At 41.4% G+C, this 26,438-nt stretch overlaps 1 protein-coding gene and 1 long non-coding RNA gene across 18 annotated transcripts in view; one reads left to right on the forward strand and one right to left on the reverse strand.

Moving 5' to 3' along the window:
* Positions 1-23,135, reverse strand: part of DUSP16 (dual specificity phosphatase 16) — an 84,281-nt gene extending 61,146 nt beyond the window's left edge. For 2 of the 17 annotated variants that reach the window (XM_089920316.1, XM_089920317.1), the window contains exons 1-4: positions 21,808-22,671; positions 19,892-20,897; positions 15,920-16,043; positions 10,842-10,904 (exon numbers count right to left, since the gene is read on the reverse strand). The gene's annotated coding sequence lies outside the window, so the exon portion shown is untranslated. The other 15 variants (XM_089920315.1, XM_089920325.1, XM_089920318.1 and 12 more) reach the window with 14 other exon arrangements.
* A 533-nt stretch (positions 23,136-23,668) lies between these two features.
* On the forward strand, positions 23,669-25,924 carry LOC149747950 (uncharacterized). The gene is made up of 2 exons (XR_016394873.1): positions 23,669-23,797; positions 24,843-25,924. It is a non-coding gene; the product is annotated as an uncharacterized LOC149747950 (long non-coding RNA).
* The last annotated feature ends 514 nt before the right edge of the window (positions 25,925-26,438 follow it).

Here is a 26,438-nt window from a genome sequence, read left to right on the forward strand (position 1 = left end):
GGAGCAGAAGCTGGTCTGCTTCACTGAGTCACTGTGAGAACACAGTAAGTATGTGGAAGAGCGGTACTTTGCAAATTGGAACATTGACTGAAAAGCTAATAACACAGGATGAACGGGGAAGTATTTTGGCTAATACAGTATTTCTGAACCTTGCCTGCATATGAAGTCACCCGGGGAGCTCTTAAATATCCTGAAGTACCTCAGACCGACCAATCAGAATCCCTGGGGAGTGGGCCCCAGGCATCAGTATTTTTTACCCAAACAGGTAAAGGTGGATTCTTTACCTCCTCCCAAGGGTCACAAAAGACAGGCCACTTGCAAGGCAGAGTTTAAAAGGGAGCAAAGGAGAAATCTGGTGATGCACACAGCACTGTAACTTGTCTGCCCTATTTCTTGAGGTATGTGTTTTATAACATCTGCTGGAAGCCTGGGGTTCTGGATATATTATCAGGTAATAGATGAAGTTCTCAGTGTCGCAGTTTCTCTAATTCCAATAATAATAAAGGAGCACAATTCACTTATGACACCCAACAGAAGGCCACAAGGATATGCTGGGTCACAGAACCCCACTGTGGCTTAATCAAACAGCTTATGGTTGAAGCAACCCAGTTTCCAATCTGTTTTCACTGTTTTTTAGAGGTAGATGTATCAAAAAAAAAAAAAAAAAGGCTTTTAAAAGGCTGGGAGGAGACAAGGTAGAGCTCAGTTTTCACCTGTGTACAAACAAATGCAAGTTAAATACCTGCACCCAGGAATTTCCCATTACTAAGGGCAAATCACCACTACAAGGGCAGACAATCTTTTGTAATTCCTCTCTCTAGTCCAATCCTGTAAAACTTCATTTAATAAGCTGATGACAGAAACCAAGATTTGGGCCTCCAGCCAAACAATCTATATTATATTAAATAAAGGATATCCCCACCCTTCTCAAGGTTGTGCCAGCAATTTCTTTAAAAAAAGGTGGCATTCAACCAAAGTCAGGAGTTTTTATTCATGATACACCTTATTAACATACAGTAGAAGAAACTAGACTAGGAAGTGTTCACAGGCTGTCTCCTTCGAACAGTGGGTCTCCCCGTGGCTCATTCACTGAACAACAGTTTTTGAACATCCTGTCTGTGCAAGCCTCTTTGCTCAAGAACCTCGGGAGGACACAATTTAAGACAATACCATAGAAATACAATCTGTACCCAGGCCATCTGCCAGGCTCAGCAGGACGGGAGGTCTCCAAGAGTAAGAGAAGGGAGGACTTCCAGGGGTGGCGTCTGGAGGTCGGCGAGGGGGCGGCGATGAATCTCACCAGCACATATGTCCCTCTGGATGTTCTCCTACCCCAGCTCCGAGGATGCTACACAACCTGTATTCACGAACAACCTCTGGCCAAGGGAAGTCCGGAGGAAGCGGGGACGTCACCAGCCAGCAAAACCTTCTACCAATTCTGGAGGCAACCTCTGTGCATCTGGTCCTTGAAGGGTGGCTGTTTCCTGCCAGGCAACACCTAACACAGACTCATCTTCAGGAGGCAGACAGGTTGCTGGTTGTCACTGTGGCACTGACCTAGCAGAGGGGAAGGCGGGGAGGGGGAAGGAGGTTCATCTTCCTTCAGACCCCAGGTACGCACAGTGCCCTCCCCCAACACAAATACAAACACAAAAAAAGAGAAGAATGAAAGGCAGGTACCCGCTTTACAACTCTGACAGTTATCTGACAAGATTACACTGACTTAACTTCTGCCCAGCAGCATCTCTTGCAGAGTGTAAGCAGGAAGAATACAAAAGAGGAACTCGTTAAAATTAGTCCATTTTATTGGAAGGCCCAGTAAGGCAGGCAAAAGGCATAAGTTCTCAGGAGCCAGGCCATCTAAATAGCTGTAGACAGTAGAAGTTAGCTGTCTAGACCCACGGTCCTCAGGCTTTTCAGTCTACACACCACTTGAGAACGACAAAACTGCCTGGTCCACGTCTCCCTGACAATTGTTTCTCTGACTACAGTCATCCCTCAGTAACCACAGGGATAGATGACAGGAGCCCGCATGGACACCAAAACCCTAGGATGCTCGAGTCCCTTCAATAAAATGACGTAGCACAGTGGATACAGTCAGCCCTCCACGTCTGTGGGTTTTGCACGTGGAAACTGTACTCGTGATCCATTACAAATCCTAGAGGAAACAACGTCCAAGAAAGTTCTGTAGAGCACTATAGTGAGATATGAAGCCTAGATCAGAATTTAGATATGAGAGTACTAAAAACATGTACACAAAAACCTGTACAAGAATGTTCATAGCAGCATCATTTACAATGGCCCCGAAGTGCCTCAGCTGATGATTGGGTATGCAAAATGTGTCTATATCCAGACAACAGGATATTACTCAGCCATTAAAGGGAATGGATTTGATGCCAGCGACAACACGGATAAACTCTGAAAACATTAAGCTAAGTGAAAGAAACCAGACACAAAAGGGGGGAGGAGGGAGATGGGGAGTGACTGCTAATGTGTAAAAGGATTGTTTGGGGTGATGGTTCAATAGCGGTGATGGTTGCACAGTTCTGTAGATATACTAAAACCACTGATTTGTATACTTTAAAAGGATAAATTTTATACTTCTGAGTTTTATCTTGATTTTTTTTTAAAAGTATAAATTTTATGGTAAGTGAATTATATTGCAGTAATTTTTTTAAAAAAGACAAAAAAGGCCAAGGAACTACACCAAAGAAAAGGAAACTAGAAAGATAAGTGACAAGTAAGTGCAATATCTGATCCTCAACTGGATCCTGTACTAGAGGGAAACAATGATATGAAGACTGTTGTTGGATTGACTGACAAGATGGGAATACAAGTGGTGGACTGAACAGAGGTATTAAATCCAGGCTAGGTTTACTGGGTTTAACAGCCCTACTGGGGGTAGGAGAATGTCCCTGTTCTTTGGAGACCCACTGACGTGCTTGGGGACAGAGGACCATGATGTGTGCAAGTTATTCTCAAATGGGAAAATAAATCATGTATATATGTGAAGAGAGAGGGCAAGTGATAAAGCAAAGAGAGAAAACTATTAATAGTAGATGCTGATCTTTTTTCTCTAAGTGTAAAATTATTTCCAAAGAAAAAGTTTAAAATAACTTACACATACTGTAAGATCCAAAACTTCTTTCAATAAATTATCCTATATAAATATACTTGCTCAAATACATTTTATGTGAAATACTGTTCACTGAAACATTTTGTAATTATAAAGTCAGAAACAATCTCAATGTCAATGAATGATAAATGGTCTAAATATATTATATTCCACATGACTCTAAAAAGAAAGATGTCTATCTATATGTACTGATATAGAATGGTTTCCAACAATATATTCTTTCATGAAGAAAAAAACCCCCACAAAACAGGGATACAGGAAGAATGGGTTTATCCCTAGCCACAAAAGCAATAAAATAAAAACTCAAGAAGCCTAGGAATGTCTTGATTTAGTCAGGAAAGAATTTAAACCTGTTCTCTATATTTATTTATGGAGCTAGTTATTTGTATCTGTAGATACAAATAATTTTCTCTCTTACAACACTGATAATATGAACTTTACTAATGAAAACAAATATAATCTTGGATGCCGTTCACTCCTATGGTTAACTCAAAATATTTCTTTTAACAAACTTTTTAAATTCAAATATAACATATATTCCAAAAAGCATACAAATCATGAATGTACAACGAACTTTTACAGTTAACATACTCATATAACTACCATCCTGATCAAGTACTAGAAGATTCCAGAAGTTGGCCTCATATACCATCCCATCAACTAATCTCCCTCCCTAAATGTAACCACTATCCTGACTCCTTACCCATATATTAGTTTTGCTTGTATTTTTAATTAATTAATTAATTAATTAATTTTTTTGGCTGCATTGGGTCTTCGTGGCTGAGCACGGGCTCTCTCCAGTTGCGGCGAGTGGGGGCCACTCTTCATTGCAGTGTGCCTCTTATTGCGGTGGCTTCTCTTGTTGCAGAGCATGGGCTCCAGGCACACGAGCTTCAGTAGTTGTGGCACGCGGACTCAGTAGTTGTGGCTCGCAGGCTCTAGAGTGCAGGCTCAGTAGTTGTGGCGCACGGGCTTAGTTGCTCTGTGGCATGTAGGACCTTCCCAGACCAGGGCTCGAATCCGTGTCCCCTGCATTGGCAGGCAGATTCCTAACCACTGCGCCACGAGGGAAGTCCTAGTTTCCTTGTTTTTGAACTCTTTTGTGTCTGAACTCTTTTACTCAACATTATATTCGAGCCCATGTTGTTGTCAATAGCAGTAGTTTTTCCTGTTTGCTGTTCTATGGTATTTCACTGAATATACAACGATGTATTATATTTCTCCATTCTTCTATTGATGGACCTTTTGGGTTGTTTCCAGTTCAGAGTTATTATGAATTATACTACGAACATTCTTGTACACGTCTTTTGGTGAACATAAGCACACATGTTTCTGTTGGGTATACAACTAGGACTGGATTTGCTGGGCCAGAGGCACAGTGAGTGTGTAGAACTTTAATACTACCAATTTTCCAAAGCAATTGTGCTAATTTACAATTTCACCATCAGTGTTTGAGAGTTCTGGGTGCTCTGCATCCTTGCTGACACTTGATATTGTCGAGTTTTTTGTTGCTGTATTTGTTTTTAAATTTTAGCTATTCTGGTCAGTGTGCAGGGATAATTCACTCTAGTTTTATTGAGCATTATTTGATAACTACTGTGTTGAGCACCTCTATAAGCTTTTTTTAACCTCCTGTATTTAGACCTACAATTGACCTGGAATTCTTTTGTGTGTATGATGCGAGGTAGGGGGAAAAATTAGTTTTTTTCAATATGGATAAGCAATTGATCCAGGATTATTTATTGAACAGACTTTTCTTTCCACATTGCTGTATGATGCCATCTTAATCATAAATTGTGTGTATGTGTGTGTGTGTGTATAAAATATATGTATTACTTATAAATACACACATACATTTATATATTAATTGTGGGTCTGTTTCTGGTTTCTGTTCTATTCCATTGATCTGTTTGTTTATTCTACACTGCATATACAATAGTGTAAATTCTGCAATTTGTTTTTCTTCAACATTATTACCTTGACTAATTGGCCATTTGTGTTTCCATATAAATTTCAGAATCAGCTTGTATAACGACTTTAGACATCGTTTATTAGATTTAGTCCTAGGTATTTGATATTTTTTGATGCTATTATACATATCATCTTTCTTAAAACTTCATTTTCTGATTACTACTGCTATACAGAAATACAGATTTCACATACTGACCTGGTATCTAAACTTACTTTTTTAAAAATATTACTTTTAATTTATAAAAAGTAAAATTCATGTTTTTTGGTGTATAGTTCTATGAGTTTTGACCAGATGTATAATGTAACCATCACCACAACCAAGACAGAACACTTCCATCACTCCAGAAGATTTCTTCATGCCACTCCTTTGTAATCAGCACCTTCTCCCCACCCTGAACACTGACTGACCTGTTCTCCACACCTACAGCTTTGCCTTTCTAGAATATGACTTAAATTGAATCATAGAGTGTATCACTTTTTGACAGTGCCTTCTTTTACTCAACATACTGCCTTTAAGATTCATACCTGTTGTTGCATTTATCAATAGTTTGTAGGAATGTACCACCATTTGTATATTCATTCACCGGTTGTAGGATATTTAGGTTCTTTCTAGTTTTGGGTGATTATTCATAAAACTGAATAAATATTTGAGGACAGGTTTTTGTGTGAACATAATTTCTCATTTTTCTTAAGTAAATACCCAGGAGCAGGACTGACGAGTCATATGGTAAGTGTACGTTTATCTTCATAAGAAACTGTTGAGCTGTCTTCTGCAACAGCCATACCATTTTGCACTCCCACCAGCAACATATGAAAGTTCCATTTGCTCTGCATCCTCACCAGAACTTGGTTCACATTTAGGAAGTTCCTATTTTTGTTTGCTAAGAGCTTTTTATCATGACAGATACCAGATTTTAACAAATAGTTTGCCTGAATTACTGAGACAGTCATATGATTTTTCTACCTTTTACAGTTAATGTGGTAAATTATATTAACTGATTTTTTAATACTATCAAAACATTTTTACATGTACATTCCCAATTTAATTAGAAAAGCTTACTTAATGATCAAATCTTGTTACTCTAATAATAGGTTAGAAGGTACATGCATAAATGAAGTCTAATGATATTCTAAAATCCTACCACCTCGCCAAAACAGTATGATCCCTTCGGTCACATTTCCTAGCAAGTATTTCCCCCCAAATACAAAGCAGATCAGAGGCACGATGACCAAATCACAGTCTGAGAGCCTTATGTACCACTGTGATGTTTAATATTTGGATCCTGAATCACCCAAAAGGAAAAAGGACTCCCATTACAAATGATATTGATGTTGTAATAATAGTAACATCACATACTTTTAGAAACCAGAAACCAAAATGTACAGAAGTTACATTTCCCATGCAACATAAATAAATGGATGAAAAATGGAAACGTGATAGTTTTATATATTATAAAATTTATGAAATGCTACCATTTGGAGGGGAAACCTTACACCTTTTTGACATTGATGAATTCTGGGCTACTAATTACCAACCATAAGTTAGTCTTGCCTTTTCACTTTACCTGTGTTCTGGTGGTTATGTTTTTTCATAATTAAATGACTAACATATGACCAGGGGGATGGTGACGAGGAGCCCCACAGGGCCTCGATAATCTTTTGCTATGAAATCACCATGTTACCAAATGCATCTTCAGTCCTTGAGTGGACTGTATAATCTAGATGAAGGATGACATCACGTGGCTCTGAACATTTGGGCAGCTTTTCACGATGTAGCTCTCTGAAGTTGCCTCGGCCCCTGCACTACCCCTCCCCTGCTCACACACTAGCTATGTTTAGCATTTTGGCAAAAGAAGGGACTGGCAATATTCCATCAAGACCTGACAACAGGCCAGAAGGCAATGGAGATGCCTCGGATGGCCAAGGACAAAGACACTGCTGGACTAGATAGCCTGGGTTCTATTGCGAGCACGACCAGAAACTCGCTCTTTCTGAGTCATCATGCATATTCCTCACCTATTCCTATGGGGTTTACTGGATTCTGCTTGTTTACCTTATTACCTCATTGAATACCGTTAGCATTAGAGCATTTTAAGTCACAGCGCCGTATGGCGATAACGTAACTCCATATAACTAAGATGAGCTCCCTAAAGACTGCTTATCTGTCAGACGGTATCTGTGAGATGCAAAAAATTAAAACTACCAAGTGCTTGAAATCTAAAAGTAATTCTAAGCATGTCCTATCGGAGTCCACGGTAACCTTCAACATCAACCACCACAATCACATTACTTTTTAAAAATTACCAAAATATCACTATGAAAGCCATGGACAGGGAATAAACAAATCAGTTGGGTACGATTTCTTTAAACCTAGCATTTAACACAAAAAGATAGCTAGTTTTACAGAAATGAGAATTCACTGAATTTAGTTCTGTTTGTTCTATGTGTTCAAAACAACAAATACACTCTCCAATGAACTTTGGCTTCTATTTCCTCATGACTGTGAATAGGTTTAAAAAATAACAACTGCTGTATTTCTCCAGGGCGAAGTCCAAGCCCAAGCACTCTACCACGTGTGAGGACTCGTGTGAGGTGGCAGTTAAAGAACTGACCTGTAGGCCCAGGATCTGAGGTGACACCATACTATAAAGAGCCAAAGGAGTTAAAAGTTAGCAAACCAGGGGCTTCCCTGGTGGCGCGGTGGTTAAGAATCCGCCTGCCAATGCAGGGGACAAGAGTTCCATCCCTGGTCCGGGAAGATCCCACATGCCGCAGAGCAGGAATCCCGTGCGCCACAACTACTGAGCCTGCGCTCTAGAGCTGCAAGCCACAAATACTGAGCCTGCGTGCCACAACTACTGAAGCCCATGCTCCTAGAGCCCATGCTCTGCATCAAGAGAGGCCACGCAACGAAAGCCCGCGTACCGCAACGAAGTGTAGCTCCCGCTCACGGCAGCTAGAGAAAGCCCATGCACAGCAACGAAGACCCAATGCAGCCAAAAATAAATAAATGCATTAAAAAATTAATAAAATAATATAAAATAAAAAGTTAGCAAACCAAAGATCCAACAGGACTTTGGTGGAGTGCTTCTTACTAGCCATCAACAAAGACTTCTTAGTCTAGGAGTCACATATTACTGAGGTTCCAAGGGAACTTTAGATGTTAGAGGTCAGTTGGTAAAAAGCAATACTCTCAAAACTCGGTATTTTACATCTGGAAGACACCTCAGTTATCACCTTGTCCACCCCCCTGGTTTTATAGGTAATAAGGAGGAGGAGGGATAGGAAGAGGAGGATGAATGAGGCCTCAAATCCTCTTTGGGAGTAAAGCCCTCAATTAAACAAGCTGCACTGATAGTGGCTAAAGATGGGGGAGTTCCTCCGCAGTTACTGCAGTTCCTCTGCTCCGCTCACTGCATTTCTGTATCCTGCACTATAGCCTGCCTGATCTGTGAGCAGTTCTACTCTGCTAATTCATATTTTAACGAGAAAATGGCATCTTACAAGTCAACAACAAAACATTAAATAACCGATCAAAAGATGGGCAAAGGACTTAGATACCTCCCCAGAGATGATACACAAATGGCCAACAAGGAGATGAAAAGATGCCCATCATTACTAATCACCAGAGAAATGCAAATCAAAACCACAACAAGGTATCACCTCACACCTTTAGAATGGCCATTATTTAAAAAAAAAAAACAACACGAAAATCACAAGTGTTGGCAAGGATGCGGAGAAATTAGAACCTTTGTCCACCGTTGGTGGGATTGTGAATTGGTACAACTGCTGTAAAAAACAGTATGGCAGTTCCTCAAAAAATTAAAAATAGAATTACCATGTGACCCAGGTATTCCACTTCTGGGTATTTATCCAATAGAATTACAAGCAGGGTCTCCAGGAGATAATTGTACATCCATTATTCACAATAGCCACCCCAATATCAACAGATGAACAAAATGTGATTAAACACACAATAATAATATTACTCAGCTTTAAAAAGGAAGGAAATCCTGCTACATATGTCACAACATGGATGAACCTTGAGGACATTATACTAAGTGAACTAAGTCACAAAAAGATAAACGCCGTACGATTCCACTTATACGAGGTATCTAAAACAGTCAAATTCATAGAAACAGAACATAGAACGGTGGTTACCAGAGCTGGGGGAGGGAGAAAAGGGGATCTGTTGTTTGACGGGTATAGAGTTTCAGATCTGCAAGATGTAAGAAGTTCTAAAGGTCTGTTTCACAACACTGTGGACATTCTTAAGAGTACTGAACTGTAGCTTGAAAATGGTTACAATGAGAAATTTTACATTGTTTTTAACCACAATTTTTTTAAAAAAAGAAAAGAAATGGTAATAGATCTCTTCCCTCTTTTTTTGCTGCGTCCCTCCCAATCTTTCATACCTAAAGGGCCGAGAACTGCTCCAGGACACTGTCTTCCTTCCCCTAAACTAGCCTACGGTAGCAGCCAACAAGCACTCGGCTCCTACATGCAGCGAGCAGGGCTGCTCTGCAGTCACAGGTGAGAGGGGGAAATGGCCAGGAGAGGACTTCAGGTGGACTGATCTCCACTTCTGACTGTGACTTCACCCCTCAGCCTAGGAGAGTGGAGACTGATGTGCTGGACCCCTGGATGAAGAGCCCCTAGGGCAAAGAGTAACGTGTTTCATAGTGATTTGCTTAAACCGTGAAGAGCAGATAATCAATCAAGAGGTGCTAGCAACAAGTATAAACTCCCGGATGAACAAGGTCACAGGCTACACTTCTTTGCATCCCTTCTAATACCTCACTCTTAGACGTCACTCAGTAATACCTGTTCAAGCTGATAACAGTGACATGCCGATGACCACTACCCAAAAGAATGGATCTTTGGTCCAGAAAAAAAGCCTACCAGACTCAGAAGTCCAAGTGCTCACTGTAATAAATGAACTAAGGTCATTTGTACAATAAAAATCTCCACTGATTTCACAATAACTTTTATTAAGAACTTGTATAAAACTACTTCTTCCTGGCAAGTGGATACGATACTGCCTAACACTTGGTACCTGGAAATCCAACCCCCCGCCATATACTGTGTCACCTTAACATCATGTTAATTACATTCTATAATGAGACAGCCACTGGCAGCATCTAAGGTCCTGCCAAACAGGTCATTCGTTTGCCAGAAAAAATTGCTTGAGTTTGTCCTTCAGCTAGGACTGTATTCAAGAGAAGAAGGGGTTTTCCACTGTACATGATTTTTATTGTTGGTTATAAAACCAAGAAGCTATAAAATCAAGCTTCCTGAATATTTACATTAACAAGGCTCTTAGTCACTCACACAATGAAAAATGAAAACAACTGCTTTAATTATATAGTTAAAAGGGTTTCAGTAGAAGGAAAAGTTTCTGTTATTTGGATATTCTACAGTAATGAAATTAGACGCTGCCCCTAAGCTGTTTAAAACAGCTGTTAAATATATATACATACCCCCATTTTATTCTTAAAATTACACTCCAAACTGCAGATGTCTTTTGGCCCCTTTGAATGCCAGAGTTAATAATGTTTACCTCCAGGATCTCCCAATACTGATAAAACACAATAAACTGCATTGGGATCCTTCTATAAGATTTTTGTTGGATAGAAGACTAATCCTTTTTAGGTTAACATTTCAACAGCCTCCTTTATAAGCAGTGTAATTGCTTGGTAATTTGTTAGAATTGGGAATATGATTTTCAACTCACTGTATATCCGAATTCATATAATCTTGACGGGATTCTGTGGGAGGAGCCAGATCACCGCTCTCTCTGAAACACAAGTAGAATCCCATTTCAAGACATTTGAAACATCAAAGGTTCTGCCTCATTCGAGTCAAGTTCAGTTGTTACAACGCATGAAGGGTATCACTCTCCTTTAGCTGTCCTCTAATTTTATCTAAGGCAAATATGCAGTGCAAACACTATTAACAAATAAGAACAAATGCCCCATAAACAAAAGGCGGTGTTCTACCAGGTTTTAACCTACAGTGCTTCAAATCCTTCCTCTGCTGGGTCAGATGGCATTTTCTTAGAACACAGTACTGAGGCTATTTTGATTACAGACTGTACACGTATATGTATATGTTCCCCTATTAAAATAAAAATGCTATTAGTTTTCCACTTTCAGTGGAAATTTGGGGCATAAATAATATCATACTACCTAACTGCCAAAAAGCCAAAACCTAATTTTAAGCTTCAACCTTCTATACCATCAAGATCTTTATTAGAGACACTGCCCAGCTATCAAGATGACTATAAAACACCAAACCCTTCTATATCCTCTGTCTAATCCTGTCCACTTTTTTTTCTTTTTTTCTTTTGGCCACACCGTGTGGCTTGTGGGATCTTAGTTCCCCAACCAGGGATCAATCCTGGGCCCCCAGCAGTGGAAGTGCAGAGTCCTAACCACTGGACCTCCAGGGAATTCCCCTGTCCACTTTTTTTGATTAAAAAGATAGAAATGTGAAATGATCTCAAAAGACAGGAACAAAAGAAGAGATAAGAATGTTTAAACCGGAAGGTACCTCAGAGATTATCTAATACAATATTCTTATTTCACAGTTGAGGAAGTTGAGACCTAATTGTCTCTAAATTAGCTCTACGACTAACTGGGATTTAGGTCTGTGTAACCTTCCACTAAAATAAGAAAGAAAAGGGAACGTGTAAGAAAGAAGGAAACACATAAAATAGTCTCCGAACTAAAGGAAAGTTGATGTATTGAGCTACTGAATACTCTGTGCTTTCCTTTCTGCATATTTGTGACAGACACACAGCCAGCCACCCAAGAGACATTTCCTCCCCTCTAATGGCTGAGTCCCAGTTTTTCCTGGGCAGCAAGCAATGTGTCTAAGCCTAAGAAATGATACACGATGTGCGTTACACCAAACCCGGTACCCATTCCCCTTGTACCTACACTCATTTGCCCAGTATCTCCTGTGAGGGGAGGCGGTCTTGTGTGAAACAGTTCAAGCAAAAGAGACTTCAGCAAAAAACTGGATGGAAGCTTCTGGGAAAGATTTTGTTCTCTGTCAGGCAAGCACAGGAATAGGGACTGCTTGCTCTACTTCCTCCTTCTTGCCTTGAAAGGGGATGTGATGCCTAGAGCTGAGGCAGCCATTTTGTGACCTGGTGGCAGTAAGGGAACATGCAAAAGACGGCAGAGAACCTGGGGCCCTAAGGACACCGCTGAGCAGCTGGACCTCCTGAGACCACCTACCTCTGAGCTTCTGTGAACTGCATAATAATAAATAGCTTACGGTTTAAGCTTCTGCCCATGGCTTTCTGTTAACTACAGCTGAAAGCAGTACTGAATTTAAAAAGATATTTTGTGTGCCCTATGATTCTCCTGCCCAAGCACTCCCACTACAAACGTATACTGTACTTATACATATGCAACTAAAAAGTGACAAGATTATATGTCTCCTGCATAGTTAACAGAGACCAGTTTAATTACTTTATAGTTACAGTACCTCAACTATATGACCCTATTAAAATAAACGTCACCAGTAGATAAAACACAAGGGAAAAAAACATGACTCAGAATCATGTTTGCTCTTGATTACTGACTTTGATCCTTCCTTCTGCCATCGCAAATCCTTTCTGGAAACGAGTACCACATCAATAACAAACTGATGAACGATATCTATCTGAACTAAATTCTTCTGTCTCCTTTAATCATAATTGCCTGTTAGTAAAAAATTAAAATTTCATTCTTGAATTTGCAGCCCCAAACCTGGCCCAGTCTATATTTTCACATACTGATGCCTGTAACCGAAGCTTAGAGACTTACCAGCAGCACAACAAATTCACGGCACTGCTGTTTTCTCCTGCACAGGTTATAATAATAGAATTTGAATACTGGTAAGACATTCGAAGTCAGACTACCCAGTACAGTTATTTCAATAGTTATTTTAACTGTATTTTGATGGAAATCTTTCAAATAGACGTTCATCTCCATGACTCCAGCTGCATCCACCTCTGTATGTCCCTGGGCCCCGTTCTCCCTGTGTTCACCCCACAGTCTTCCTCTGCCCCCCATCATTCATCTCCATCTCTGCCCACAGCCCAGTTCTGCCTGCAGCGCCGCCCGTGATCACTAATGTCTACTCCATTCACAGCCTCCCTGGTTGGAAGAAACGGACAATGGCCGTGAACATCTGTTTTCCTCTCAGGTGTGCTAGCATCTCTCCCCTGCTGTCACTCAAGGAAAAACATGGCTGAGTATCCTGATTTTGAGCATAGATACAAATGAGTATGAACGTATATATGTAGACCCAGTGCTTTTTTAGCTTGAAAAAAAAATACAGAGAGAACAAATGCTCATTTTTCATTAAGTCGTAAAGCGCTTTTTACCAACTCCACCCTCTGTCTACCCTTTACCCACCACTCTCTGAGGTTACACCACCTTCCACCACTATGATCTCCGGACCACATGGCTCGTCCCACATACTAACATATTTCCCTCTTGCTGACAAATTAATCGGCTAAGATGGAAACATTACTTTATTGATACAGATACCTATGTTAGACTCCTCTAAGAATATGTTAGGACAGAGCACCAGTTTACATCAGCATTTTCAAAGTGTGATCCGGAGATGCCCCGGCGTGAGGTCCCCGAGACCTTTTCAGGGGATCCACGATGTCAAAACTCCTTTTAGTAATACAGAGATGTGACCTGCCTTTTTCACAACAGTGAATCCAGAGAATACATAGTGTGCGATGATAATGTATCATTCTGACAGCTAAGGAAACATATGCTTGTATATTCTTGTGTTTAGAATGTTCTAAGGTAGTAAGTTTAAGGTATAAATATGCATGTTTTCAGAAATCTTCAGTGTGTGCTCAGTACTTCTATGTTCCTAGCAAGAGCAATCTTTGGTTATATCGGCTATCATCTCCACTACCTCGTTATCATCCAATGAATTCATTGAGGGTTTAAAGAAAAAGAAATGGAATGTTTTAAAGTTTGACACGATGAGCTCTTCAGAAGCAAAAGACTGTTTTCAAATTAGAAATGAAAAAGCATCATAAAAGTAAATGATCAGAATGCACGGGTTGGAGCGGTGCACAGGATAGCTGAGAAACTAAGAAAGCTTTGCCCCGCTGACACTACTGAGTGTCTGCTGGACGAAGGGTCCGTAAGAGAGATCACAGCAATGGCACTTCCAACGATGCAGCAGCTCATCAAATTAAATGTTAATATCTACAAGTTAATACCTCTCCTTGAGCACCGCACTTTTGCTTTAGATGTGGACAAATCTGCAGACATGGGTGGACTTAGTTTTGTTTTTGTTATTCCAGTATCCATGCCAACTAATCATCGAAGGGCTTCTTTTATGTGTATGCTTGGCAACAGATACGAGTGCCGCTGAATTACTCAAAGTATTAAATAACTTTACGAATCTCTTGATTTACCCTGAAGCGACCATGTTGGTATCTCCTCTGATGGTACAAAAGCAATGGAGGGCAAAACTGCTGGCACTTCAGCGTGAATCACGGCAAGGGCACAAAACCTCACCGGTGATAATCATACTCTTCACTAGCGATCATTTTGAAAAAGCCCGTCTCACAGATGCCTTTGACAAAACAGTAAAAGGTATTAATTTTATTGAATCTCACTCCTGAGAACGTGGTCTTTTTAATAATCTGTGTGATGAAATGTGAGCATTTCATCATACCAAATATGTAGAAAAAGCATTTCTACATACCTAATACATAGGCCGCCTTGAGGAAAAGCATTTATGCAGTTGAGCTGTGAGCTAAACTATACACTTTGTCCAGAGAATACCATCTTTGCTTTTAGCAAAAGTAACAGACCCCATTCTTTTGGAATGACTGGCAGACAACTTACTGTTATATATAATTATGTAGACTTAGGTACCTGGTGTTTTCTCTGAAGTAAATAAAGTGAGCCTGATGCTTCAAGGAAAGAAACTAACAATATCTGTTGCTGATGGTAAAATTTGAGCTTTCAAGAAAAAATCAGAATTTTGGAAAACTTGAACTGCATACCAAAATCTTGACTGCTTCCCACTTCCTAAAGACTTTTTGGATGAGATTCATGGTCATATTAATGAATGTGATTTGCTAAATATTGTGTAATCAAATGTGTCAACACTCAGTCAACTGTTATTTTTCAAATGACCAATGTATGATGTTATAAAATCACACACAGGTCAAAGATCCATCCGAAGTGCAAGGTGGACCAATAGATTTTTACATTACAGAGTACAAAAAATTCATTGATAAGGTTTCAGATTCAACGCTGCAACTAACCCTTAAGAATCGACCACTTGCTGAGTTTTGATATATCGAAGAATGTTCACAATTATATGAAGAAGACACTAAAATACCCCACCCTTTTGCTACTCTGTATCTGTGTATAGCGGGGGCTTCTTCATGTACTTCAAACAAAGCAACATGTCACAACAGACAATATAAAAGCAGTTATGAAAATCCAGCTATCTTCTATGTAGCAATGCATTAGAGAGAGTCTCACTACATTTTTTGTTTTGGAATACCCTTTTCATTAAAATATGTTATTTATGTTAACCTTTCATGTGTTCGTTACTTTTAAGTGAATAAGTATTTTAAACATTTCTCAGTTTTAATTTCTAACATGCTAAATATTGACAGGTATAGTCCACATAAACAAAAGATCTTTGGGGTTCCAGTAATTTTTAAGAATGCAAAAGTGTCCTGACACTAAAATGTAAGAAAGCCTCTGGTTTTTAACACCACAAAAAAGAGTGCTTTTAAGTATGTGTACATAACAGAATGGGCACCTGAGAATGAGTCAGAAGGTCTTGGCTCCAGGTCCGCTGCCACTTCTTACTTGCTTTGGGATTTGGATAAATTAGTCTCTCTAAGGTCTTAGTTTCCTCATCTGTGAAACAGGTAATTCATGTCCTGTTCAGAGGATAAAAGACAAAATACGTGAAAACAACTTATAAATTACAGGTGTATTATTATTATAAGATCTCAGAGTTAAGAGTTTTAACCTTGTGACCATATTTCTACAAAATTATCCCTATTTAAAAATTATTTTTTTACTAAATGCAGAACTTACAGAAAATGCACAGGGGAGAGTTTCTGATTGGTCAATTAGGTCAAACGTCCAACCACATAATTTTACTGTATCAAATTTCGTCCTCTACAGTTATGATTGGTAATGTGTGTCAACTATTATGTATATTTCCAAATACACACAAAAGTACAGAAAATAGTAACAAACCCCGATGTACCCTCAACAATTATCAAAAATTTGTCAATATTGTTTCATTTCCCATTTGTGTGTGTCTGTGCCTATCCTGAAGTTTTTAAAAACAAATAATAGGCATCATTTCATTTTGCCTGGAAATACTTCCATATGTATCTTTAACAGATGAGAATTTTTTAACATAAACATAATACCATTAATACAGATAAAAACTTCATAGTTATAATTCTTAAGTATCATCTAATACACACTCCATGTTCTAATTTCCTGATTGCCTCCAAAAAAAAGAGTCTTTGTTAGTTTTTAGTTGTCTTGCAGCATCAAAATATCATTCTTACCAGTTAATTTACAAGTGAATATAAGATTATCAGCTAAAGCTGAGAAGGAAGAAGAAATAATACCATGCTTTATATACCATGTACAATTTATAAAACAAAGTCAAGAACTATTTTTCCTGAGAAATGTGCTTCTCCTCCAAGAAAACAACAAACAAAAAGAACAAGAGAAACCCACTACAGAATAGGCCAGACTGGGGACACTTGAGTATTCTGAGAAGTGACCAGAAGAGGACATAGCTCAGCTGCTCAGGAAGGGAAGAAATTGTAAGAAACCACCACCTGCCATTTCAGAAAAGATGAGGTCAGGTCAGCCCCAAGGTCAGGCAGGCTGGAGGTGAGGTCAGGGTCCAGGTCCCAGAGTGAGCATAAAGCTTAAACAAGCCGGGTGCCCAAGGCTGGAAGGCAACCACCTGCAGGCTTCAACTCAACGCTCAAAAATCAGTGCTCTAAGCTAGAGAGAGAATGCAACCACCATCAAAAGTAACCATTGGGCTTCTCTGGTGGCACAGTGGTTGAGAGTCCGCCTGCCGATGCAGGGGACACGGGTTCGTGCCCCGGCCCGGGAAGATCCCACACGCCGCGGAGCGGCTGTGCCCGTGAGCCATGGCCGCTGAGCCTGCGCATCCGGAGCCTGTGCTCCGCTACGGGAGAGGCCACAACAGTGAGAGGCCCGCGTACCGCAAAAAAAAAAAAAAAAAAAAGTAACTATTTGTGAGAATTCAATTTACTCAGCAAACATTTGTCAAAAGTGAACTCAGCTAAGCACTATCCTAAGATATGAGTTATATTTTTTGGTCATTTATACAGTTAAACAATGAGCAGTATATGTCTCTACACATGACTTTCCCTATTAATTTTAAGCGGAAGAACGGAGATATTTAATATTAATTACCTTGCCATATACCATTACAATTTATATTTATATTTTTCTGTAAACTGAAGTTTAGCCCACCCATCACCCAGACATTAAAACAAATTTGATTTCTACTGTCCTTCCCACATATGTTTGAAGAGTACACGTCACATTAGCTTTGATCACACACATCACAGACCCCTAACATTTATCACTACAATTAGTTCTTTTCTAAATGGAGTATCTAGTTTAGAAGGAAATCAAGGAAGTGTTAAAGAATCTCCCACTTCCTATGAAAATTATTTTATTTTCCATAAGCTTATTCCAAGCGTGTCAGAATGTATTGTAGATGAAAACTGGTTAGGTGCATACAGAAAAATTTTCAAGATGTGGTTCTATAGGCACATACACTTAATATAAATCCTTTTTGAAAATCCTTTACTGCAGTTCCACCTATAATTTTTTTTTTAAGTTTAAAACTACAGAAAGAATGGAGAATGAGAGAACACATTTCTTAAAAAATGCTTGAGAAGTACTTCATAAATGTGTCCAAAAACATGAAAGAGTCACTAAGAAATTTTTAGCTGACACTACAAAGGACATCTTGTCAACAACAACAGTAAAACCTGGCAGTCAGACAGCTACAGAGTCCAGACTTCCCCATTTCAGAACTGACACTTTTGTATCAGGTCTGCTACTTGTAGAAAAACAGTAAAAATCCTAAGTTTAAAATAATATTTCCGGTGAGACCACTAACTCCCCTATCAATCTGTAAGGAGAATGATTAACCACACAGAGCGCAACACAGCCCAAATTTACCATCGGATTCCTGCCCCATGTGGATGAGGCCTGGAGGGGGTGTCACCCTTGACCCCATTTTCTGGTAACTGAGCTGAAGAGCTTACTTGTAGTTTCTGTACATCTTTTGTTTTGTGCGCTCTCATACAAGGTACCATCAAAACAAACTGTCCTTGGAGTTTAGCTTCACTTTATAGCACTATTGTGATTATCGTTCTTAATGGAGAATCTTACCTAAGTATACAGCCCAATACATACAACTCTAAGTAAACTGTAAAGAATGACATTAACCTCACTGTAAAAACATGAGGTTCTTAGCAAATAACAGAAGAATTGCATACAAATTGTTAACAAGGAGTTAAAAACTCAAAGCGTGCATGCTTCAATCTACAAAATATTACGTAGGTTTCTTTTTAAAAATTGGTTAAAGATGAAGTCAATTAATGTGTAAACGTCTATTCAAATTGGTTTGGACTGCAAATAAATAAAAAGTTAAATCATTAATATTATTCACCAGGATATCACAGGCAAAATAGGTTATCCACAGAATAAGTGGGGCTATAAAGAACACTGTAAAATTTCCTCTACTCTGTTCATTACTATCTTCACAAGACATCACTTTCTGACATCAGATTTTCCATGTAGCGTTTACTTGTTTACTGCCCTTCTGTCTTCTCCCACTACAATGTAAATTCCATAAGGGCAGAAACCTTATCTTATTTTCCACTCTATTCCAGGTTTGGAGAACAGTGTCTAGCACACAGCAGAGGTTCCAAACAAATCCGCTGAATGAAGGGATGGATGGATGAATGGCCTCTCCCTTTCACCTCCCCTACTTCCTTTCCTCCATACTCATGTTAACCATCCTTTGAGGCCAGGGTCAAACTCTACTATCCCTATGAAGACTAGGTCCCCAATTCTCCAGTCTCTTTCTCCTTCATACCATGAATTTGGCACTTCCCAGCTGTCTGATAACTGTTTATCCTTGCGTATGTATATAGCTCCTTTAAAATTCTCATAATCCTCATTCTGGGCAGGGACCCGTGCCCCTAACCTTCGGTACCCACCTCAGGATGTGTAAAGAGTACACCGCCAATAAACGTTCTGTTTGACTCATTCATATCTGTAGTCAATCCAGAAATCAATTTAGTTAAGAGTTTCAACATTTTATAACATAGCCCTCCCCTTTCAATAACTCAACTGAAATTGCAGGGGGTCCCCCTCTATTTTTTAAATTTATCTTTGTCAATTTCAAGCTTTACATTCTCATATACACAACTATAGCTACTCATAATGCACTTTATCCATCCTCCTCCCCCAAGATTAATTTTTGTATGTAATAAAGAAATCTTGTGACGTTTTGATGATACCTACAATGACGTATCTAACCCCAATCAAGACGGAGGCAAAGTTCCATCACTCTCTTCCTGTTGCTGAGGCATTGGAGGGTATTTTTCCTCTTTATGCCTTTTTCCTTTCATGTCAAGATGCATCCCATTTCCTTCTTCCCTGATCATAGCCCTGGCAAGCTTTTATTATTTCTTTGTACCTGTCCTTGGTAATCTGCCTCAGATCCTCCTTTCTGAGCCACTCCTGTTTCCTTCAGTCATTTATTTGATTACATTTCAAACTTCTCAGTTTGTGTGTGAGACTGGCGTCTTCTTAAAGCCTGAGCCTGCTTCTTTAAATCTGGCCAAACTTTATGAGCCCTGTATCCTTTCACAGAGCCAACCAACCCTTGGTCATCTGGGCTAAATGAAATGTACAAAAATATCAGATTATCCACAACACAACATAATCAGAAAAAATGTGACATCTGGCTTTGGAATATATCATATGTGGCTTTGGGCAAGATTTACTTTCTTAATTATATTTTTGCTTAAGCCACCGTTAGAAACATTTTCTTTTATGATGGTGGATATCTGTCTTGGTTTTAAATTTTGACACAGTTAATTGTTTTTAAAAAGCCAATCAAACATCAACTGTGGTTTTTCCTATGAAGCCTTTTTAACTAGTTTTTTCAATCTGTTGAAAACTGTCATAAAATCTGGTTTCTGTTTCCCCTGATTTATTTCTTCCCTGTTCTTGGGCTTCTGATCCAAATCAGCTTACCCTATATTAATTTACTTCTTTAATTTAAAGTACCATTTGCTTGAGAATGCAAAGCATTATAAAAACATTACACATCTAGTGAAATTTTCAGCCCAAATAACACCGGATAGAAAACTCTGTTGTTGTTTTTTTTTGATACTCCAGGAAAAGCTGGGTTTCTAGGATATATTACACTGGTAATGCTAGCAAATTATATTTAGCGGGCTATTACGATTGGCTGAAAAATAGAAAAACATTAATTTTGAACAGCTACGTAAGTCAGCTTCAGCAATATATAATCCCATAGGCCAAAAACTCTATAGAATTAAATTCCCGATACAGGCATTTATAGAAAAGAGCATCAAAACAAACTCACACATCAACCCTGGCCCTTCTCCTGACCCCAGCCTAAACTCTGCACCAATCTCAGACTTGATCTCAGCCTCACTGCCGCAAATGAGTTTCTAATGTTTAAGAAAAAGGAAAAGAACTAGGTTAACAGGATCTTCTCTTTTGCCCCCTTTTCAGTTACTGCCATTAAGCTTTTGTTCAAAGAGATCCTTAATCCTTAATTTTACATGACCGTTTTCACTTTACACCTATTCAATTATTTTACATTCAAATGCGCATTTACAGCACTTGAACCTATTTTTTTCATGTTATTCACCACGCTACCAGCAGAATTAAGAATAAACTCATTTCTACTTTTTCCCCCCATGTAGAACTTTGATTAAGTACAAATTATTTTTACCTAAAAGCCAACTTTTGGGCTGGTGTCTTTTAGGCGAAGTTTTTACATAAGATGTTAAATGTTAACCCCCCCAAAACCTTTTTAACAACAAGCTTTCACACAGTCATCAAACTCAGTTAAATTCCAGAACTTTACTTAAAAAACAAAAACAAAAAACTTTCACAGTGCCTAGTCACATTTTGACTAAAATCCCCATTCAAAGCCCCAAATTTATAGTTTTTTAATTTACCTTCTCCAGGCTGCTGCCTTCACCAAACACAGAATTCCACAAGTCTCAATTAACTACGGCCTCCCCAGCTGTTTATCCAATACACATGATTCTCAAGCAAAGGTAAATAATTCACAAGTGACTAATTCAATTGGTAAGAATTCTTTTTTTCTTTTAAAAATTTACCTCGACTTCAAAAATCTCTTTTCAGAATAGCATAAATCCTTTGAGGAAACAGTTGCCACCTATGCGCACTCATAAGATGAGTGGCTTAAAGAGGCATTTTTCTGACAGTCTAAGTTCCCCAAATACTAGTCATAAGGTCTTTCATGGATGGTAAATTTCACACACACACACACACACACACACACACACACACACACACACACCCCGGAAGGAAAGGAAAGAAACATACCTGGTCATTTTCTAAACAGGTTTGATAGGTTTGGTTCCCTCGTAAGAGCAGAGTATTTACTTACAATCTTTTAAAGCAGAAGTGGCAGCCAGAGCACTGGGTAAATAAAAACTTCAGAGAGGTTTAAAAACCCTGCATCTTAACTCACTTCCCCCTGATTCAAGGGGACGGCACTGCAAACCCCAGGGCAAATGAGATTATGTAACAGGTTTTTCCTCTCTACTTTATTAATCACAGGCTGGTTGGAGGTGTGCTTTCTCCAAACGATTTGAGGCACCCGGGACTTGATTTAGGATCTCTGCAGCTGACGTCTGATACATTTCCTTAGGCTTTTGCAGGATCCATTCATTTTAAGATCTACTTGCATTTTCTCGAGTTAATTACCGGGTTGCTGCTGTTGTCGTTTTAAGGAAATAAACCCAGCAGCACCTGAAAACTTCAGTTTTGCACCAATATCTTCCTCCCCTGTGTTTCATTCCGTGAAACTACACATGATAAACACAGACCTTCGGTCGTCTCCCTGGGCTTTTTCCTTTCTCACGTTTTACGACTGGTGTAAATAAAGAAGTCACTGGCGCACCGGGCCGGGCCCCCAACACCGGGCCGGGCCCCCAACACCGGGCCTCAGGGGTCCCAGGAGGAAAAACGAGTTGACTGAAGAAAGCAACCCCGTCACCACCCCGGTGGCCGCGCGGCTTACGCCAAAGGCGAGCTGGAGATAATGGGAACCGTCAGGCCGGGGCCCCACTTGGCAGGCGTGTTGTGTAACAGTCGCGCCTGGAAGTGAGCAGCTTCGCCCGCGAAGGGACCGCGTCGGCGGCGGCTCCTGGCGGCGGGACTCGGCCGTCCGGCCCGAGGCCCCCGCCCCCCGCGCCGCACCCCCCCGCAGGGCCCCCCCGCCCCCGCTTCCCACGCGCGCGCCGCTCCGGCCCGCGGTCGCCCCCCCACCCCGCCCTGGACCCCGGGCCCGGCCGCTGGGAGGGCAGCGCCGGCGGGGCGCGCGGACGAGCGTCCACGCTACCGGCGCGGCGGGAGCCCGGCCCGCGCCCTCCCACCCCGCAGTCCGCGCGGCCACTTACTTTCGGGGCCGCCGACCTCCCAGCTCCCTCGTGGGAGGGGGAGGGAACGAAAGTCGTCACGGCGTCTCCCCGCGGGGCCCCCTCGCCTCCCGGACCCGCGAGGCGCCGCGACGGAGCCGGGAGGGCGGCTGCGCTCCCGCTCGCGTCCGTCCCGTCGCGCTCTCCTCCTCCTCTTCTTTTCGCTATATTATCTTCTCCTGCTCGGAGGGGTGGGGGGGGGGGGCGGGAGGCTCGGGACGCGCGGAGCCGTTTGCAACTTTTCTTCGCTCTTTCTCTCTAACCCCCCACCCCCGATCAGCCTTGAAAAAACACTGTCGAAAGGGGCGAGGAACCTGGGAGGTGGAGGTGGCGGCGGGGACGCGGAGGGGGTTGGGAGAGGTGATGGTGGTCGTTTGAAAACTGCTCAGAGCCCCCCAAACAGGGATACCCAGAAAGAGGGGGAAAGGCGGGGGGCTGGGGGTGGGGGGTTGGGGGGAAAGAGAAAGAGTCGCTGGTCAGGAAACTTCAAGCGCGGATGAGGTCATTGGTTTAAAAATAAAGAGATGGCGTCACTTGAAACCAATCCCAGTGAATGAACTCAGCGGAGCCCCGGGGAAAGGAGGAGACAGGCGAGGGCAGGGCGGTGGGCGCCGGGCGGGGCCGTGCGCCCGCCGGAGCTCGGAGCGCGGCTCGGCGCCTGGTCGCGGCCTCTCGGGGAGGGGTCGGGTCCCGTTCCGTTCCGGGGCCCGGCGGCTCCGGGACAGGTTCCGCGGGCGCCGTTGGGAGGAGCCGGGCGGCCCGGGGAGTCGGCCCCGCGGCCTCCTCCTCCTGCGCCCGCGCGCCCGCCTGCCGCCCCCGTGGCCCCTGATCCCCGACCCCCGGCCCCCGTGGCCGGGGCTCGCCCGCGCGCCTTCAGCGCTGCGCCCCAACAGGTATTTCAGGGTGTCCCCCCCCCGCCCCTCGGCGCCCCAGCGAGGCGCAGAGCCTTTTCCGCCTCCTTGGGCTGTTTCCAGCTGCCTCCCCAGCGTGAAGAAACGCCAACAATGATTTGAGAGCATTACAATCGCTCTTTAAAAAGTGACGAATCTAAAACGCAGGGCGCTGCCGTCGCTTAGGAAAGAGAAGCTACAGGTACTTTAAGAAAAAAATCACACTCAGGTGGTCAAGCGCTCCGCTCCCTCCGTGTGTTTGTCGTTGAAAGCCCTCACCTGAATGCTCCTAGCATTCATTACTTTACTGTGCTTATATTTACTTATTATTTCTATTTACATTTGTAAATGAATGAGCACGAGCAGGCTAAAATGCTCTTCACAGGTATGTTCTGTATCGGGCAACACAGACCAGAGGTTCACCGCCTCTTGCGAAGTGCAAGAGCAAGACCCCGTTGACTTAACTTCACACACGTGCATTTTTTATTTGGATTAATTAAAATAGCTTTGTTTTGAAACTACGTTACAAACTTTGGGAAACTAGAGACCCGAGGTGGTGACAAACCAGGACTTGGAATCACTGAACAGGACAATCGGAGCTTTATTCTAGTGTGCTTTGAGCATTTGAGCATGAAACTGCTTCTACTGAGAAGTACTCACGTGGATATCACATAACAAAGATGTGATTAATGACGGAAAAGCACACTGCGAGCGGACTGCCCCATGAGCCAGAATTTGTGTGTAGGAATAGTAGCTCCTGAAATATTCCATTTACAGTGTACTGGATTTGGGACATTGGTCCCTAAAGGCCAATCTTTGTTGGGGAATGTCCGTTTGGACACTACCTGGGGCTTTCTGTTGTTCTGTTTTTGTTTTTGATTGGTAAAAGAACTGAGAAGCAGGTTTGGGGTTCATCTAACGAAAGATGAAACATCTCCATAGTCCTTTTCTGCCTTTAAATCCTGCAGCTTAAGTGCATTCGTTATTATAATCATTTAAGGTTAGTATTAGGGTAAGCCTCTAGGAACTTCCGGCCCATCTTTTACAGGAGGAAAAGGAGCTCATCTGGAGAGGGGGAGAGCGCTGAGCACTCGAGGCAGTAAAAGAAGCCTGAAGGCCATGGATGCGGAGCCGACTTTCTGCCTCTGCCTTTGACCTCTTTAAGACTTCTGCAGAGGGGAAGCTATCTCTCCCGCGACGCCCTGCCCTCTGGTGGCTGGGGGTTGTTACTGCAGCTCCAGTGGGATTACTGCCTATGCTCTTAAAGAAAACCTCTAGAAATCGACTGCGCATATAGACCTGCTGTTTCTAGAACGGTTTCAAAGGGGTTGTTGGAGAGGATCTGCACCTCCAGTCTGACTAGCTGGAGGAGTTGGGATTTGGGGGAAGGAAGGAAAAGAGAGAGAATCCTTGTCCTGGAGGTGGAGAGCATGGATCTTGAAGACTTCTTCTTTAGATGCTGCAGCTCCAGGCGCCTTATTCTGACACGTCTTGAAACCTCTCTCGACTTTCTTCATTTAAACAACAATTAAATTGGAGCGCCTTCCATGTATGTGGTGCTATGATAGCTATTATGGGAGTCTCCCAGTGCATATCATCTAACTAGGGAACGAGACATGGATTAAAACTAATGAAAAACTAAATTAATGATTGAGTGGCATACGATATTGGTTAAAAGAGTCCAGTGGAGAAAAGGAGCGATGTCAGCTGGGGTTTGATAGTTAAGATCTAGTTTGGGGTAAGAGGGTTCAGCTGAGGGACGATTCTAGAGGGGAAATGGCAGGAGTGAAGACATGGAGATGGAATGCATAAGGGGTATTCAGGTGAGGGATGAGTAGACCCTTCTAACAGTAGTAGAGATTGGGGTGTAGCAATCAAGAATTAGGCTGAATTTGAGATTTAGAGGCACACTGCAGAGGTACATGAATGGTAGGATACATAGCTTGTTAGTAGTCCAGCAAATAAATATTGAACAAGTTTACTTCACTAAAGGGTACATTCCTCCTTGTTCTACTAAAAGAGCTTCTGTATATGCCAACAACAAACAGGTAGGAACAAATGTAAAATGGTATCATTTATTGATACAGTTGCTCCAAAGAATATGAAGTATTTAGGTATAAATCTAACAAATCGTGTACAGGACCTGTATGCTGAAAATTATAAAATGCTGATTAAAAAAAAATTAAAGAAGACCTAAATAATTGGCTTGGAAGCCCCAATATAGTAAATACGTCAGTTCTTCCCAAGTCGATTTATAGATTTAACACAATTCCCATCAGCAATCCCAGCAAGGTGTTTTTGGTAGGCATAGGCCAGCTTAACCCAAAACTGCTTCCAGTATGCTTAAAGCATTGAGTGAGTGCTAGGTTCCCCAAAAGCAGACAAACGGCTCATGTATTTAGGGCGCCAGCAAAGCAGGGGCTCCAAGGTCTTACAATCAGATCATCTGGAAAGAAGATATTTTTGTTTTGGTACATGTAAGCGTACGGTTTAGTACTGTTTCTAGTTAGAGTTTAATATGAGGAAGGCGCACCAAGTTTTTTAGTCAGAATTGAAGATGGAAGAGAAGCGCCATCTTTAGTGCTGAGACCCCCTTAAGGTGTTTGTTTGTTCATGTATTCATTTATTTATTTTTGGCTACATT

Source organism: Delphinapterus leucas, chromosome 11 (assembly GCF_059928025.1).
Source record: "Delphinapterus leucas isolate spDelLeu-1000000601 "Yukka" chromosome 11, BTC_Dleu_Yukka2, whole genome shotgun sequence".
Classification (NCBI taxonomy): domain Eukaryota; kingdom Metazoa; phylum Chordata; class Mammalia; order Artiodactyla; family Monodontidae; genus Delphinapterus; species Delphinapterus leucas.